This window comes from Canis lupus, chromosome 24 (genome assembly GCF_003254725.2).
Source record: "Canis lupus dingo isolate Sandy chromosome 24, ASM325472v2, whole genome shotgun sequence".
Classification (NCBI taxonomy): domain Eukaryota; kingdom Metazoa; phylum Chordata; class Mammalia; order Carnivora; family Canidae; genus Canis; species Canis lupus.
The window spans coordinates 7,855,966-7,873,492 of NC_064266.1; the positions used below are offsets into that span (position 1 = coordinate 7,855,966).

The 17,527-nt window shown below is 38.0% G+C and overlaps 1 protein-coding gene and 1 long non-coding RNA gene across 8 annotated transcripts in view; both read right to left on the reverse strand.

The window, feature by feature from the left end:
- MACROD2 (mono-ADP ribosylhydrolase 2) overlaps positions 1 to 17,527 on the reverse strand; it is a 1,929,479-nt gene that overhangs the window by 976,844 nt on the left and 935,108 nt on the right. The window lies entirely within an intron of this gene.
- LOC112673571 (uncharacterized) overlaps positions 1 to 17,527 on the reverse strand; it is a 57,869-nt gene that overhangs the window by 16,221 nt on the left and 24,121 nt on the right. For 2 of the 4 annotated variants that reach the window (XR_003144899.3, XR_003144898.3), the window contains exons 4-5: positions 5,519 to 5,618; positions 4,121 to 4,201 (exon numbers count right to left, since the gene is read on the reverse strand). This is a non-coding gene — a long non-coding RNA (uncharacterized LOC112673571). Of the gene's footprint in view, positions 1 to 367; positions 668 to 2,614; positions 3,001 to 4,120; positions 4,202 to 5,518; positions 5,619 to 17,527 lie in introns of those variants that run through there. The other 2 variants (XR_003144897.3, XR_004808987.2) reach the window with 2 other exon arrangements.

Genomic DNA, 17,527 nt, shown 5'->3' on the forward strand with positions numbered 1-17,527 from the left:
AGTGCTCATCATGATAAGTGTACTCTTAATCCCCTTCCCCTATTTCACCTATCTCTCCACTCTGATAACCATCTGTGTGTATATACACACACACACACATACACACAACATCTTCTTTATCCATTCATCTCTGCATGGACACTTGGGCTGGCTTCCATACTTTAGCTATTGTAAATAGTGCTACAATAAATATAAGGATGCAGATATCCTATCCAATTAATTAGCATTTCCTTATTCTTTGGGTAACTATCCAGTAGTGCAGTTACTGGGCCATATGGTAGTTCAATTGTTAATTTTCTGACGAACTTCCATACTGTTTTCAACAGTGGCTGCACCAATTTACATTCCCACCAACTGCACATGAGAGTTTCTTTTATTATAAATCCTCACCAACACTCGTTTCTTATATTTTTTATTTTAGCCATTCTGACATGTATGAGGTGATATCTCAGTGTAGTTTTGATTTGCATTTTCCTGTTGACGAATAACGTTGAACATTTTTTCATGTGTCTGTTGGCCATCTGTATGTCTTCTTTGGAAAAATGTCTGTCTGTTCATGTCTTCTCTCCATCCCAACTGCTCTTTTGTTTTATCTCTTTTCTTCTCCATGGATTCTCCTAACTAGAATTGTGCCAATTCTCTCCAAACACATCTGCATAAATGGAGGCTATGAGGACAGAAGGACAACTTTGCAGCTAGAGTGACCTGAGATCCAATTCCTGCTCTGATCCTTTCTGACTGATGGGTTCAGAACAATTCAGTCCATCTTTCTCTAGCTTGGATTCCTAACTTGCAAAATGTGAATTGTAGTACTGACACTGTTGTTAGATTATTGGAAAGACTAAGATAATACCTATAAAGGTTGTAAAAGTTAGGTCTCTTTTGCTTGCAAGTGACAAAAAACCAATTGGAAAAGGTTTAAACCAAAAGGAATTACATGACTAAAAGGTCCAAGAGTAAAATCTATTCATTTACAGCTGGATTCAAAGCTCAAACAATAGGCCTCCATCTCTCTCCAACCCTCAGTTCTTGCCTCTCACCACATGTGTTGACTCTTGTCATGTTCCATGCACTAGTTAGTCTGACAGACTAGATCACTAGTCTCAATTTTTTCACTCCTGCCTACAATAAAATAATCTATCCAATAAAATACCTTGCCATGGTTTTGTGGTTTTTGAAGTGTACTTTCTGCTCCCTTGACTTTGTGGCTTGCTCTGGCTATGAATGTTACTGGACATGAGAGTAGCAGAGGCTAGTGCCAGCATGACAAGCCTTGCCTCAGGAGTGTGTCATTCATCTGCCTGCCATGTAGTAGCTTCTTGTCCAAGGCAGGTGAGACACATGATGAGCAGATGTGAACCTAACCTAGAATCCTGAGTTCGGAGTCCAATCCAACTAGCCCAACTAAGTCACAGCCAATCTGTTGCCCATGATTGAGAAATAAATGCCCGTTGTTCTAATACACTGAATTTGGGGACAATGTATTATGATGCAGTATTATTGCAGCCATGATATATTGACAGAGATGCCAACAACTTTAAGCCTCCATATACTCTAGGATTTGAATCTAGCAACAAAGAGAGCACCAACTCCCAAAACTAGTTCTGCAGAATGAACCTCAGGGGCTATTGTTGACCAAACATAAGTCTGTGCCTATCTCCAACACAGTCACAGATATCAGAAGGGAAAGCGATTTTTTCACTAGTCAGGCCTGGGTGACTATATTGCCAGTAGGAAAAGGGGCCTTACTCTGAGACTAAGGTTAATGTTAATGGACATCGAGAAGCCAGAAAAGGAATGCATGCCCACCAAATGTCAATATAAATACCTCTCTCTTTTTTGCTCAAACTCTCCAGCCTACCTAGAGTGCCATGTGTGCTCCTCCTAGGCCCAAGTATACGGCAGGCACGTAAGCCGTGGCCGCTGGGCCTTGCAGGCAACAGACTCACAAGGGGTCATGGCCAAGGTGCAGAGCAGACCCATCCAGGAGCTTCATTCGAAGTGCAATTTTTAGGCTGCTGAGGCTGGGATGGCTGAGCTCCCAAGGCAGCTCTAAGGTAGAACAATGATCAGCTGCAGCAGCTGTGCAGACAACTGGAGCCCGGGAATGGGCTAGGGGGAGCTGAGGCAAGGCAGGTGGTGGCTTTTATCTTTTCCACGCCTGGCAGGGCCCATTAGTGACTGGCTCAATATGACAGAGCGAACTCTGCTTTCCTATTCAGATGGGAAAAGAAAACTCAACGGGGTAAAGCGACTGCAGCACCAGCTGTATGAAATTAAAAAGGTTTGCTCTTTCCTACCAGATCCAAATGCTATTTGAACTGCTAAGGTATTCATAGAGACTCTGGGGTTTCCCAAGCACCTTATTATTTTCATGCTTGCCCCCCCCCCCAATTACGGCAGGGGTGTTTTCTTCATCCAAGGCAATTTGCTTAAATGAGCTGTTTACTGTAGCCTGGGGTCTGGATGTTCATTTACTCACAGACACTCTTTAAACAAACAGCCATGAGTTTGGACTCCTGTTCTTCAGTTTAGAGAAAGAGTCTAAATGACTTGACACAGGACTTCTGTGGTCTTACCTTTTTATTATTATTGTTGCCATCATTGTTGCCAAACTTTCACTGTTCTTGATGGTTTGCCATGGTTGGCATTTTCCTCGTTTATTTCCCATCTCCCAATAAAAAATTAATGACAAAATATTTTGAAATTCTATCAAGTCATTGTGAATCTGTGGGTTCATATGGGTACCAAATAAGAAAAAATCCAACTCGGAATGACTCTAATAATAAGAGGAATTTACTATTCACATAACTGGAATATATAGAGGTAGAATGGGCTGAGGATAAAATGACGGAAAGGCTCTACTTCTTTCCATCTCTTCTCTCTGCCTTATACTTTATGTTTCATGCTGTTATCGGTCCCCTTTGGCTCATAATATGCCTTCCAACAGTATAAAGGCTCTGTGCTTCTTCATTCATAACCAGAGGTAGAGACCAGAGTCTGACAAGGTCACAAAAAGTCCTGAGGTTCCCTTGTTAAAACCACATGACCAACACTAGACCAAACACTATACCCAAGGGAATGGGAAGTAATAATATGCTTAAACACATTATGGCTTCCCCTGCAGCTGAGGACGATCCATTCACACAGACCACATGGATGACAGTGGCAGAGATGGATTTCTGCAGGAAATTCCAGGAGATGTTACTACAGAGAAAGCTTCTTCCATGAAGGACTAAGTCCTAAGAGAATTGATGGCTTAAATGCTGATTCAGTAAATACCAGTGTCTGTGCCCTCCTCAAAGTTTACAGCCACACCTTTCCAAAGTGCTCTGATGAGACCAGGGCCAGGAAAATATAGCAAGAAGAATGTGGGGAAACATAGAGCCCTGTGTTCATTGACCTCACAGGTGTGAGCATATATACACATTGATTAGATGATAGAAGAAAAGTTTACCTGTTGATATGGAAAATATACTATGGTTCTAAAAATATCAATTAAAAAGTCACAGTTGATATTTAATAAAGGATATTCTCTCTCTCTCTCTCCCTCTCCCTCTCCCTCCTTCCCTCCCTTTCCCTCAACTTTTACTCATTCTTCTATACTGAGACAAAAGGATCTGCCCTCCCTCCCTCTTGCTTCCTCCCTCCCTCTCACTCCTTCCCTTCCTCCATCCTTCTACCTTTCCTCTTCCCACCACATAGGAAATCTATTGCAAGATATCACAAATGGCAAAACCACTGACCCCAAATGACACTCTGTCTCAGATCAGAAAGTGGTGTCAACTCAAAGATGGCAGAGGAGTCAGGAGGTCTGTGGACAAGCCACATTCATTGCTCTGTCAACCCTCATGAGAGAGTACAAGTGAAAGGGCCTGACTTGAACATTAATCCATTTTGAATCTGTCTGCCACACAAGGAAGCAGTTGTCACTAGCATCCAACAGCATTGCTTTTTTTCTATCTTTATACGTGGCTGTGATGGTCCACAGCACAGTTGAGGATAAAACTCCAAAATATAAGTAAATTGAAGCCAGGTTCACTCAGTGACTTTGGAGGAAACCAATAGGAGAAACAAACCCATAAGAGAAACAAACCTAAAAATAGGTATTTCAACTTACTGTGCAATTAGGTATGAACTTTTTTGGGATTTCCTGATACACGCAAAACATTTTCAGACACAGCAACAAAGTCACGGATGCCTATTTAAAACAACAACAACAACAACAACACTGTAGGGGCACCTGGGTAGCTCAGCTGGTTGAGAGTCTGACTCTTAATCTTAGCTCAGGTCTTGATCGCAGTGTCATCATGAGTTTGGGCCCCATGTTGGCCTCCATGCTGGGCATGGAGCCTACTTCAAAAAAAAAAAAAAAATCAAACTTAGGCTAATTTGCTTCCTAGCTTATTTATTACTATTATTTCTTTTTAAAAAAGATTCTATCTATCTATCTATCTATCTATCTATCTATCTATCTATCATCTATCTATTTATGTGAAAGAGAGAGAGACTGTGTGTGAGCGGGGGGAGGGGAAGAGGGAGAAAGAATCTTGAGCAGACCCCCTACTGAGCAGGAAACCTGATGTAGGGCTAGATCTCACAACTCTGAGATATTGACATGAGCAGAAACCAAGAGTCAGACACTTAACTCACTGTGGCGACCCAGGCTTCCTATTACTAGTATTTCTATTTTTGCTTTCCTTGTGTTATTAAGCCAAAAATATTTTAAAAATCAAAATAGAAATATAGATCAGTAAATTAATGGATATTCTGGATATTTCAGGGACTAATAGGAACAAATGTTATTTTAAGAAATACTCAAAGCATAAATAGAAGGAATGTTGTGTCCCCAAATCTTATGTATACATGAGTAGAATGAATGCTAATCATTATTTAAGTTATTTGTTGTCATCTGGCTGCATTTACCTATAATCATAAAATTAAATGACCTGCCTTGTATATTTGTTTTAGGCATGACTATTAGGTTTGTGATAACTTGGGACTATATTTCATTGTTCAAGTAAAGTATAATGAGAAATTATTTAGGTGCTTTCTCCCACTGTGTGCTTCTGCTACAGGGGAAGAGATGAAGGTGGCTGAGCAAACATTTAAAGGAAGGTCTTGGGATCCCTGGGTGGCGCAGTGGTTTGGCGCCTGTCTTTGGCCCAGGGCACGATCCTGGAGACCCGGGATCGAATCCCACATCGGGCTCCCGGTGCATGGAGCCTGCTTCTCCCTCTGCCTATGTCTCTGCCTCTCTCTCTTTCTCTCTCTGTGACTATCATAAATAAATAAAATAAATAAATAAAAAAAAATTTATAAAGGAAGGTCTTAGAGTAAATGTGTAACTATCTAAATGGTGGTATGGTGCTCCTACACTTTCTGGCTGGTGCTGACTCTCTAAATAAGGTTCTACTTAAAGTAAGGAAGATGAGTAATGCTATTTATTTAGTCTTACAAGTCTTACAAAGCTCACATTTCAAAAACATTTTTTTCTTCTTTTTACTTTTGCCCTTACCATTTCTGGCTATCATTATGACATGCTTCTCAATGGTGTGGTGGATTTCTGCACAGGAACATGTTGTTTTTGGATTTATAAATGTTTGAACTCTCCGATCCTAGAGTAAAAGCATCATGTGAGCCAGTTTTATAAAGTTGAGGTTAAAACAACAAAGGAAACATAATCTTGCCAATAACACGAGGGCTAGACAATTTATATATTGGGGAAAGAAGAGAGAATAATACCACTTGCTTCTAAATCAAAATTCTGTTGGAAGTCAGAAGATAAATTTTCAGGAAACACTATAACTAAGCTGAAACAATTATGCAGTGTAAAAAAAAATAGGGGGAGTGGGACGAGATCTCTGTGGCTCAAAGAGTGGAAAAATTATTAAGAAAAAAAAGGTGGGTGGGGGTTTAGTTTATCTTCCATCACAAGATATTTAAATTTCTTAAAATCAGGAAAAAATATTGGCTTGATTATAATAAAAACCCAAGAGGGATATTTAGTGTCATGCTACACTTTTGCTAGAAAGGACAAAAAATTCTCCCCTTAGAAATTCGGGGTAATAATAATTCCTGCTTTCAGACCTCTCTCATCTGAATCCAGAATGGCAAGTGTGAGAAGACACACACCTGGGGTGATGATGGTTTTCCTTCTCCCTCCCTCATTAGTGTGAAAAGTTGATCAGAGGGGCCAGAAGACACCTGAGGAACCATTAGAATCCCATAGCAATCTTTAGGAAGGTTTTATGAATCTTCTGTAATGTTATGATGACAGATTTTGCCAAGAATCCTATATGTTTCAGGCTTCTTCAGGGAAGGATCAAATTAAGGGGCATATTTTTAAACTTGCTGTCTTGATGGAGTGTCTGGAGACCCAAGATCAGCCTGACCTAGGCTGTCCCCTGTGGCACCCATAATTAATGGGCCAGGATACAGGGAAGCTCGGTACCACTGCTGGCTTTTTCCTGAGACAAGGTGCCTTCTCTTATGCTGGAGCTGTACAACCTACATTTGCAGCAAGAGACCCAATGCCTCCTATGTAATCACTGTTCCATCACAGACTAGCCTGCTCAACCCCATGGGTTCTCCTGTTTGCATGAGTAGAGACAGCCACATTACGACTGCACTTTCTGGCAGTCAGATTTTTAAGCTTTCCAACACCTCCACCAAACAGAATAGGAGAAAAGAAGGGGAAAAAAATCCATCCAACCATGACATAAGATGCTTAAATACTTTTAAAGAGAGTGGGCTAAGATACAGTTATCTTAGTAAGATGGTAATGAGACTAGTTCATTAAATTAAAAAGTACTAAATAAACCAGCTCCAGTCATGCTATTCCACCCACTGAAGTACCTTTTACTAACTTTGAATCCTTCTGGTTTGTGTGGACTCACCCATTTTATAAAAAGAGAATCGGTCTTTCTTTTTAAACACCAAAGAACCACTAGCATTTATTTATTTCTGCCTAATAAGATAGTTGTCTGCATATCTGTCTTTATCACCAGAGAAACTCCAAGTTTATAATATTGTTTCCAAAGTCCTAACTCCCAAAATCACAAAATGTGACCTAAATTGGAGACAGGGGCTGTCAAATGTGGTTAAAATCAGGTCACTGGGGTTCATTCTAATCCAATATGGTTGGTGTCCTTATAAAAAAGGACAAATGGAAACAGAGATACAGACCCACACATAGGGAACATGCCATGCGAAAATGGGGTACCACTACAGAATGCCAGCAAACCACCAGAGGCTAGGAAGAGGCAAGGGAGGATTCCCCTACGTGTTTCAGAAGGAACATGGCTCTGCTGACACCTGGTTCTGGACTTCTGGCTTCCAGAACTGTGAGACAAAATCCAGTTGTTCTAAGCCATGAAGTTTGTGTAACTTTGTTATAACAGCCCCAGGAAATGGATGTACACTCCTGAGATGTTCTCCCTTCATAGAAAGGAAAAATTAAATAATTTAATAGCAATTTACAGTAATTAAAATACTTCACTAGGTTCCCCTCTCCTTCAACACTTACCAAATGGATTTTAGTTCCATCAGACCTGTTCACTTTAGTGGCTGGGGAAAGTCTTCAATCCTTAACATTCTGATTGCTTTCAAACAATCTAGTGACAACTGCTATCTTTATCTGGGCTTTACCATTTTTTCATGCTATTTATCACCAACATGAAATTTGTTTTCTCTACCCTACTAGACCAGAAGCCCTATGAGGACAGGGAGATTTTTTTCGGTTTTGCCACAGTGTCTGGCACATGACAGTCTAGTAAATGCTCATTGTGTGGTAAACCAATATCTATGCGAGGTACAGTGATAGGATTCACTTCAGGTCAAGAAGGAAGCAGGGCAGGGGAACTCTGTTCTGCAGCGGGGTTAGCTGATTGCTGCCCTGAAATACTTACCCACATTCCCCTTTATCATAACTCAAATCCCACAGTTCTTTCCTCTTTGGATTAAAGGGAACAAGTGGGAGATGTGCTAGTCTGGGCATCAAGTGACTGATTTTAAAACACAGCTTTTTCTAACTTGCCCAAGTTAAGAAAAACCTCGTTTACAAAAACTTATTAGTTAATGACACTGTCAAAAGGAAGTGAAAGAACAACACAATGGCAGGGCAAATAATGAGTTTTAGCTAAGAGAGTTGAGGTTTTTATCATTTAGAGGCATTAGTCACAGCCTCGTAAAGTTTCAATTTTAACTCATCTGAAAAATGGGAGAAAATAAAGCATTACAACTTCTCTTATTCTACAAAAGTGTGACAAGAATTTTGCTGGTTAATGGACAAAGTTAAAGTGGAGATCAAAAAGCAATTCATGCTATATTTCTTTCATGCTATATATATTTCGTGGCTTCTAAGATATACTTTAAAAAGAACACTGTCACATTATTTTAAATTTCTATGAAACTCTAAGGAGTCTTAAAATCAGTGGGTGAAATATGTTAGAAAACAAACATTTTATTTCAACTAAATACAGAATAGCACCTTAATTTGCGAATCTTTTCACAGAGACAAACTATTCACTATACATGAATCTGATAGGCAGCTTGACACTCCTGTGCTTTTAGTGAATTTCCTGTACTGTGGAGGCAGACAGCAAAAACCCTCAGTTTCTAGACTTCCATGGAGCTAGGATTCTGAATGCAAATTGGGTTTCTCCCATTGGATTTGCCTGTACGTGTTTTGGGAAGGAGAATGGAGGAAGGGAGCTCTTTGGCTGTTTTTGACAGGCAAGACTCCTTTCAGATTTACAGAGGTTCCGTGAAGTATCACTCCGAGAAGAGCTGCTTGCTTTGGGAGCATGGAAAGGCAGTTGCGGTGGTCACGGAGGCAGAAGCCTCCAGATTCTCTACTGTCTTGAGCATGTGGAGGAGGTGGCAGCTCCCCGGTAAGCCGGTTCCCACATAATTGTTCAGGGTCATTCCTGGAGGCTCAGGAGAGAGGCCCATCTCCCTGCTCCCTTTTGCTATGTCATAAGCACCTTATTGCCTAACATGCTCTTTCACTTAAAATAGCTGAAATATCACTATCTGAAAGAAGTCTTTTTTGATATGAGATTTCAACAAAAATTGCATAGTTTATTTGCTATTATGTGAGTCTCCACAACACACCTTCCTGAATATTTTTCACACTAAATATTTCAACCCTCCTTTGTTTTTCTGTCTGTTCACCGTGACTAATATTTGACTTTGACTTTGACTAATATTTCTATTAGTATGAGAACCCATTCATTTTCCTCAAACTAGAACCCTTTTTAACCGTTCATTCATATTCTTTTTTTATGATTTTATTTATTTATTCATGGGAGACACACAGAGAGAGGCAGAGACACAGGCAGAGGGAGAAGCAGACTCCCTGTGGGGACCCTGAGGTGAGACTAGATCCTGGGACCCCGGGATCATGCCTTGCGCCGAAGGCAGACACTCAACCACTGAGCCACCCAAGGGTCCCTGTTCACTCATATTCTGAGAGTTCAGTAGCCAATATTTCCATGTCCCATTTCTCTTTATTCATCATCCTACTTCTTCATTTTCATTCATATTCTCACACATCTGCATGGTTGATCCAGCATTTTCTCCCTTACATCTTGGAGCTCCATCCCTGCCAGAGTTAGGGTCTCATTTTGGGTTCTGAGTCTAAGACCTTTAGCCTCTTCACAGCTCCTGCTCCCCAACTGCCCAATTCATCTTCACACTCACATATCAAATGGATTACTCGTAACTTCATGTGGAAGATGCTTTCTGTCCCGTATATAACAATTAGAGGATCTCATTTAAGTGATATCCCTCACTAATTAGTGAAATAAGACAAGGGATAAATTCAGGACTGAGTGGAAGTTCAGATGAAATGTTTCCCCTGGATGTCAGAGAGCAGGTATGCATACCTATAAGAAAAAAAATAGATGATAGATAGATGATAGATGATATAGATGATAGATAGATAGATAGATAGATAGATAGATAGATAGATAGATGATAGATAGATAGATGATAGATAGATAATAGATAGATCGATAGATAGATAGATAGATAGATAGATAGATAGATAGATAGATAGATGATAGATAGATAGATTATGTTTCCAGTTCTGTTTGCCACTGAATCTTGACTAATGTAGCAGTGTCTACTAGCTGAAATTCCAAGTTGTCCTTCTTGCACTAACCTCACTTATGATGTACTATTATTTCTAGACTCTAAAGTTGAACCAGAGTATAATGTATGACAAGGCAATCTGAGTAAAAATTTTCCTAGTTTCTTATAATTTCCCCTAATCTTCTAAAAGGGTCTTATCCATATTTACTTTGACAACATTTTTTGAAAGCAACTGGCTTTCATCAAAGTTTTGCAGCATCTTACATCTTAGATTTATTTTCATAGAGACAACAACTCTCTTTGTTTGCCTAACACTAAACCAATTGGGATAAACAGGTTTGAGGGAAAACTGACTCTTAATAATTGAACATTGCAGTTTATAGGAGCAAAGCACTCAGCCTTTCTAAAGAGTAGCCAGCCAGTGCAAGATCAACATGCCATGAACATAGCAAAAACATTTTACAGAGATAATAGAAGGCATGTTTATTCTGTTGACTCTGTTAGGTGATGATAATTTCCCAAACTTTTCCTGAACCAATCTTACAGTTCTTTTGTTTTATTTGTGTGTCTTTCTTAAAGATTGAAAATATTTTTTTATAAAACACCTAGTACAGCACCCAGAATAACCATAGGCACTGAATGAATATAACTATTATGTTTATGGAAATAATGAATTTAGGCTAGAGATGATATATAAGGTCTCTGTATTGCAAAAGATTGTAGTAATTGTATGAGGCCAAATTATTTATTCTAATCAAGCTCTTTGAGTCAAATATTATTCAGGGAATCTGTATCAACAGATTACACAATTATCAACCAAAACACTGTAGCTCAAATTGGTTGAACAAGGAACTAGCCAGTTATCAAAACAGCCCTTACGGAATAGAAGTTTGATTGATAGGGTGGCTGGACTGAGCAGAGCACAAATTGTGGGGATGTCTGGGGGCTAGGATGGTTCCATAATACAAGAGCTACCATAGGTGGGGCTAAATTCTAGCCAAAGCTGGGAAAGTACTTAAAGATAGACGAACCAGGGGCTAAAGGAGACAGACTTCCACTATCGCATCAAAGCCAGATGTAAGGCATGTGAGTGTCACTTTCACATTAACTAAAATTCACTCTTAGAGAATTAAAATGTATGGTATGCACCAGAGCTCTCCAACAACAAGAATATTCAATTAAGTAGAACATACCATTCCTTTGCCATGTGAGATAAGGTGGAGTTTGCTGTTCTTACACTCACAAACTCCCACTTGAGCAAGTCTGTACACAAGACATTTGGAAGTTCCCATGAAACAAACAGACGCCTTGGGCTTCTGCAGGTGAATTTAATCATTACCATATTATTACAATGATGAAAGACATGCTGGAAATTGTATTCCTTAGAGCCAACCACAGTTATAGGAAATTCCTGTCTCTTCTACTCTGTCAATAACATCTGCCATAAGATACTGAGGGGTTTACCTTTGGCAGAAGCTTTTTCCACAATTGTTTTTATGTTTGAAGGTGGTTATTTTATTTAGCAAAACAGCCAGGAGGTCTTTGGAGCTTCCCATCTCATTAGTTAAACCGATACTTCATTACATCATTCATATCTAGATTTTTATCACAAATGAATACATTGTTCTTCCATCCAGAAAGACAAAATAACTTTCAAATAGTGATCCTAACTTCCTCTGTACTCTTCACAATTCTATAACTTTGGGGGGACACCGCCTAAAGGGAAGTTCTGAAGAGAATGTAGGAATTAAGCATTTCTTCTCCCAAGTCTACAAAGTTGCATATCCCAGAGTGAGTGCTTATGAGGTTATTCAGGGAAATGGAACACTGGGACCTTTACTGCCTCTGTTGGTGAATAAAACACATTTAACAGTAAGTAGTTTGAATAAAAATCCATTCAGAAATCCCAGAGAATACAGTTTCCATTTATCACAACCAAAGGGCTCTAGAATCAATGACAGTTTATTCACTTATGTGCCTTCCTTGTGGCTGCACCATAGTTTGGAGGTGGAAAAACAAGTGGCTGTCGCTGTTATTTAATCTGAAGCTAAAGTAAGATTGCCTTCAGTGACAAAAGAAATAAAATAATATGTGGATGTGTGTGTGTTTGTATGTAAAGAGCTAGCTAACTAGTTGATAGTATATTCATTTAAGAAGACTAACTGCTTCATTAGTGTAATTAAAGATATGTTTAAAAAGGATGTTGAAACTACTAGTTAATGAGAAATTCCCCATCATTCTCACACTTCCATGACAGTACTTCCTTTAGAAGTTGACTGTGAGATAGTTTTATGACTTGTTTTTACTTCTTGTGACTTGGTTAAAGTGAAGCCCAGGTAGATAAGGATAACAAAAAGAGGAGGGGGACTCATTATTTCTCAATTATTTCCTGTGGCCATAAGAAAAATGTCAGCAAAGCCTCCATTCTCTGAAATTCAACTACACCAATTATTCCTATTACTATTAGAGTTGTTTAATAACTAATCTAGTGATTTGTTTGTTTGTTTGTTTGTTTTTTCCCAGACCAGAGGCTGCTTGGCAAAAGGAAACATGTTTGTTCAGCTTAGTAACCCTAGGAACCCACATGGGGTATGAGGCCTAGATGGCACCTAGTAAATACTATTTTATTAGTGAAGAAATACATGAATGCATTTTGTATTTAGTATTGTTTCATACCCTTTTATATAAACTGTGTGTCCTATTTCCCCTATGTTGGAAGGCTGAGGTTCACAGGTCCACACCATAAATAGCCCTTAGAAAGTATTCTGTTTGGTGCATGGTGATTGCAATAGTGCTTGTTATTTTCTAACTGGATTGGTTTTGAAATTGGAAGATTTCATGTTTGTTTGTTTGAGAGAGAGATATTTTAAGTTTCTTTTGAAAAATCAAGATTTCATAGCAATAGAGTACCCAAATTCCTGCAATACTATATCAGTTGGAACTGAGTAGAGCCAGTCATGTTCAGAAAATGCCAGTTTAAGACCACACCTCATGGTCTTCAGGACATTGAGGCAAATTATCAGGCTCCATTTATAATGGCACACCCTTTCTTGTTTGTCTTACCCCAGGACCACTTTGCTCTTTTAGATTATGTCCGTGGTCCTTTTAGGCCTTCGAGTTTGTACCCACATTAAACCTAGACATATTTTTCTTTTCCCATTTTGTGTATGCACCAGAAAATGAGTAAATATTGGTTGATAATGATCATTGATGATAATGATATGAAAACCAACCAATAAGATAATATGTCCTAGACGTCACTCCTCAAAAAATAAATCCCACTAGAAAAACTCAAGTTTTCAGTTCTCAGACTTTTGTTTTCAAATTAATTTAGTCAAACTGAACATAGACAAAGCATGTTGCATTGAACTACAAGCCAATGAGAAATTAATAACAATAATAGTGTATTTTAAGTAAATATTAAAATGTAATTAAACATGGAGAGTTTGACTCTGGATTTGACCATTTGTCCCTAAACATTTAAGAAGGAACATGGACAAATGTCCACTCTAGCCAACAGAGCAGACAACAAATAAGAAGAAGCAGAGTGCTGCACTACTTTCTTCTCTTATCCCTCAGATAGTGGCTCTTAAAATGAAGGCGAAAAATTGAAGACCCAGATACAGAGTCCCTGAGTAATTGAGTGTTGAGTGAACTGCCCTCAGACAAAAGCACTTTTAGAGGTGATCTGGTAGTTTATCAAATGAACATTTACTCACTGACAGCTGTAGTACTCAGAGTGTTCTGGGTTTCTCTCTTTCCCAAACACCCATTTTCTATAGCTGTTGAGACATTTTACTGGCTATCAATCTAACTCTGTGTGTCCAGAATCCTGCCATTATTCCCCAGATCATAGATGTACAAGATATCGTAATCTACAGCATTTACCAGACTTTTCATATCTTCTCACTCTGCAATAGTTTTTGCTAGGGCCTGATGAAGGGAAAATCGTGGTATAGTACAGTGAAGGCAAAGTTTGGTATTGTTTGGCCCTATACACATCTATAATTAAAGTACAGCCTAAATCAAAATTATTTTTTTGAATTATCTCTTTTGAAATTATTAAGGTATTATAAGCATGTAGAAACACATAGAGAATAACCTGTGTATTTGCCGCCCATCTATATTAAATTTTAATATGCTGCTATATTGACTTTGGAAGTATTCATTCAAATGTAATGCACATACAACAAAGTAGACAAATCTTAAGTTGTATGGCTAGGTGAATGTCTACAAAAGGAACAACGTCCTGTACCACCCCCCAAGAACAAACTATGGAACATGACCCAAATTCCAGAACCCTTGTTTATACCTATTCCCAATCATTTTTAAGAGATCTTAATAGTGGGGAATATAAGTCCACCAAGTTTGTTCCTTTCAAAACTTTCTTGCAATTTTGGGTTCTTAATTTCCTTATTTTTTTTTTAGACTCATCTTGCTACATCACACACACGCGCGCGCTCACACACACACACACACACCACATATACACACATTCACCAAAGTTAGGTGCTGAAAATTTTTATTTACTGCGCTAAAGATCACCTTGGATCTGTCTTTTAATTTACTGAACATGGCATATCTTTCCATTAATTTATGTCTTACTTTATTTCTCTAAGTAATGTTTTGAATTTTGTATGTAGAGGTCTCTTTTTTTTTTTTTTTTTAAGATTTTTATTTATTCATGAGAGACACAGAGAGAGGCAGAGACCTAGGCAGAGGGAGAAGTAGTCTCCCTCTTCAGGGAGCCTGATGCAGGACTTGATCCCCAGGATCACAACCTGAGCCAAAGGCAGATGCTCAACTACTGAGTCACCCAGGTGCCCTTTGTAGAGGTCTTGTATGCATTTTGTTGAATTCCTAGGAATCTGATAATTCCCCCAAATTTGATATTTTCTGAAGTTATAAATTGCATAATATTTTCTTCTTTAAAACATATATACACATATATATCTACATATAAAACATATATACATATATATGTATTTTAAATTTTTATGGGCTTAATTTTTTTTTAATTTTTATTTATTTATGATAGTCACACACACACACACACACACACACACACACACACACAGGCAGAGACACAGGCAGAGGGAGAAGCAGACTCCATGCACCGGGAGCCCGACGTGGGATTCGATCCCGGGTCTCCAGAATCACGCCCTGGGCTAAAGGCAGGCGCCAAACTGCTACACCACCCAGGGATCCCCAACTGGCTTAATTTTTAAGCTATTTTTAAATTTTATTTTGTTTTTTGACAAATAAAAATTGTATTAAAGGTATATAACATGATGATTTTATATACTTACAAGCTGTGAAATGATAACTACAATCAAGTTAATTAACATGTCTATCATCTAACATAGTTAAGAACACTTAAGATTCATTCTCACTAGGACACCTTGGTTAGCTCAATTGGTTAAACATCTACCTTCTGCTCAGGTCATGATTTTGAAGTCCTGGGATTGAGCCCTGCCTCAGGCTCCTTGCTCAGTGTATAGTCTGCTTCTCCCTCTCTCTCTACCCCTCCTTACTGCTCCTGTTCTCTCTCTCTCTCTCTCTCTCTCTCTCTCAAATAAATAATATTTAAAATAAAATATTCTTAAAAAGATTCATTCTCAGCAAACTCCAGGTATACAGTATAATACCTCTTATCACAGTCGCCATGCTATATATTATATCCCCAGAATTTACAAACTTGTACCCTTTGACCAACATCCCCCCATTTACCCCACCCCCATTCCTTGGCAACCACTATTCTATTCTCTGTGTCTATGAGTTTGACTTGTTTAGGTTTCAAATATGAGATCACATAGTATTTATTTCTGTCTGGTTTATTTCACCTAGCATAATTTTTTCCAGATTCAACCATATTGTCAAAAATGGCATGATTTCCTCATTTTTACAGCTGAATAAGATTCCATTATAGAAAGATAGATGATGGATACATAGATAGCTATAGATACAGATCACAATTTCTTTATCCATTCATCCATTGATAGATACTTTCCATATCTCAGCTATTGTAATAATGCTACAATGAACATGGGAGTGAAAATATTTCTTCAAAACACTGATTCTACTTTCTTTGGATATGCACCCAGAAGTGGAATTGCTAGATCATATGGTAGTATTACCTTTAGTTTTCTGAGGAACTCTATACTGTTTCTATAATGTCTATACCAATTTACAACCCCAACAACAGTGTTTAAGTAAAGATATCTAGTATAATCAAGATACCTAGATGTCTTCTTTGTGGGAAAGCTTTAGATGATAGTTTAAATTTCTTTTAAAAATTTTAAGTCAATATTTTAAGCCAAAGGAATTTGTGAACTTAAAAAAATATTCAAATATATTAGCATAAAGTTGTACATATATGTTTTCATGATCATTTCAAAATATTTTTTCTAATGTCCACTGTGATATTTTAACTCCATGATTATTTAGGTCATTTCTTGTTGCTAAATATTTAGATATTTTTTAATTTAACATTTTGTTATTAATATCTAGCTTAAATCCACTATCAGAGAATACATTCTCTATGAGTTTTTGAAGTATTACATATATATGAATTTAAACCTTTGAGATTTAATAAGCTTTACATGCCTATTTGATACTTTTTTCAATTAATCTATTTTCTGTCTAACTTCTTTTCCATAAAATTGTCTTTAAAAAACTTTAATTCCTCTTATAACTTAGCAAATAATTAGTCTCATTTTTTATTTGTAAATATGAATCTGTAGGATGGGTAAAATCCAAACAAAAATGATAGCTGATGTTTCATTTTTTAATCTCTCAAATTATTTTACAACTTAATATTGATTTGTCAAGTGTGTTTTGTGTGTATAGCTGACTATTAAAGGGCCATACACAGTATATATTGAAAAATAAATATTGTTATGCAATTTTAAGATTCATTAAGTATTTGGTTCATAATCAGAGAATTCTCATTTGAAAAAAAAAAGTCTGAATCAAAGAGAAACAGTGTTTGGATTACTAATTAGATTCATTGCCTAGAAAGATTATAATCTACATAGGTAAAATAACTGTCAATAGCATTTTTCCACTAGGTTCAAATTATGAGAACTACCCTGGGTAGACCCATGGGAGATACAACTGGGCTTTTCCTTCTCTGTTCCTCCATATCTATTCCCATACTTCTCTGCCCTGTTTTTGCCTGGAAGGAAGTAGGAAGTTGACCCCCTACCTACTGTTTCAGCTGGCACCCTTGCCATCTATCTGGCTTCCAATTAGGTGAATGTAACAAGAGGTCCTAGTAAAACAGGCGGTGGGAAGAGAGATGAAGAATGTTTTTCCTCCCCTAACTCTTCCCTGACCATGATTTTGACAGTAGTTACAACCCTCAAAGGTGACAACTCCCGTCAGGCATTCCTTCTATTTGTGAAAATCCTGGAACTTTCTTTTGTTC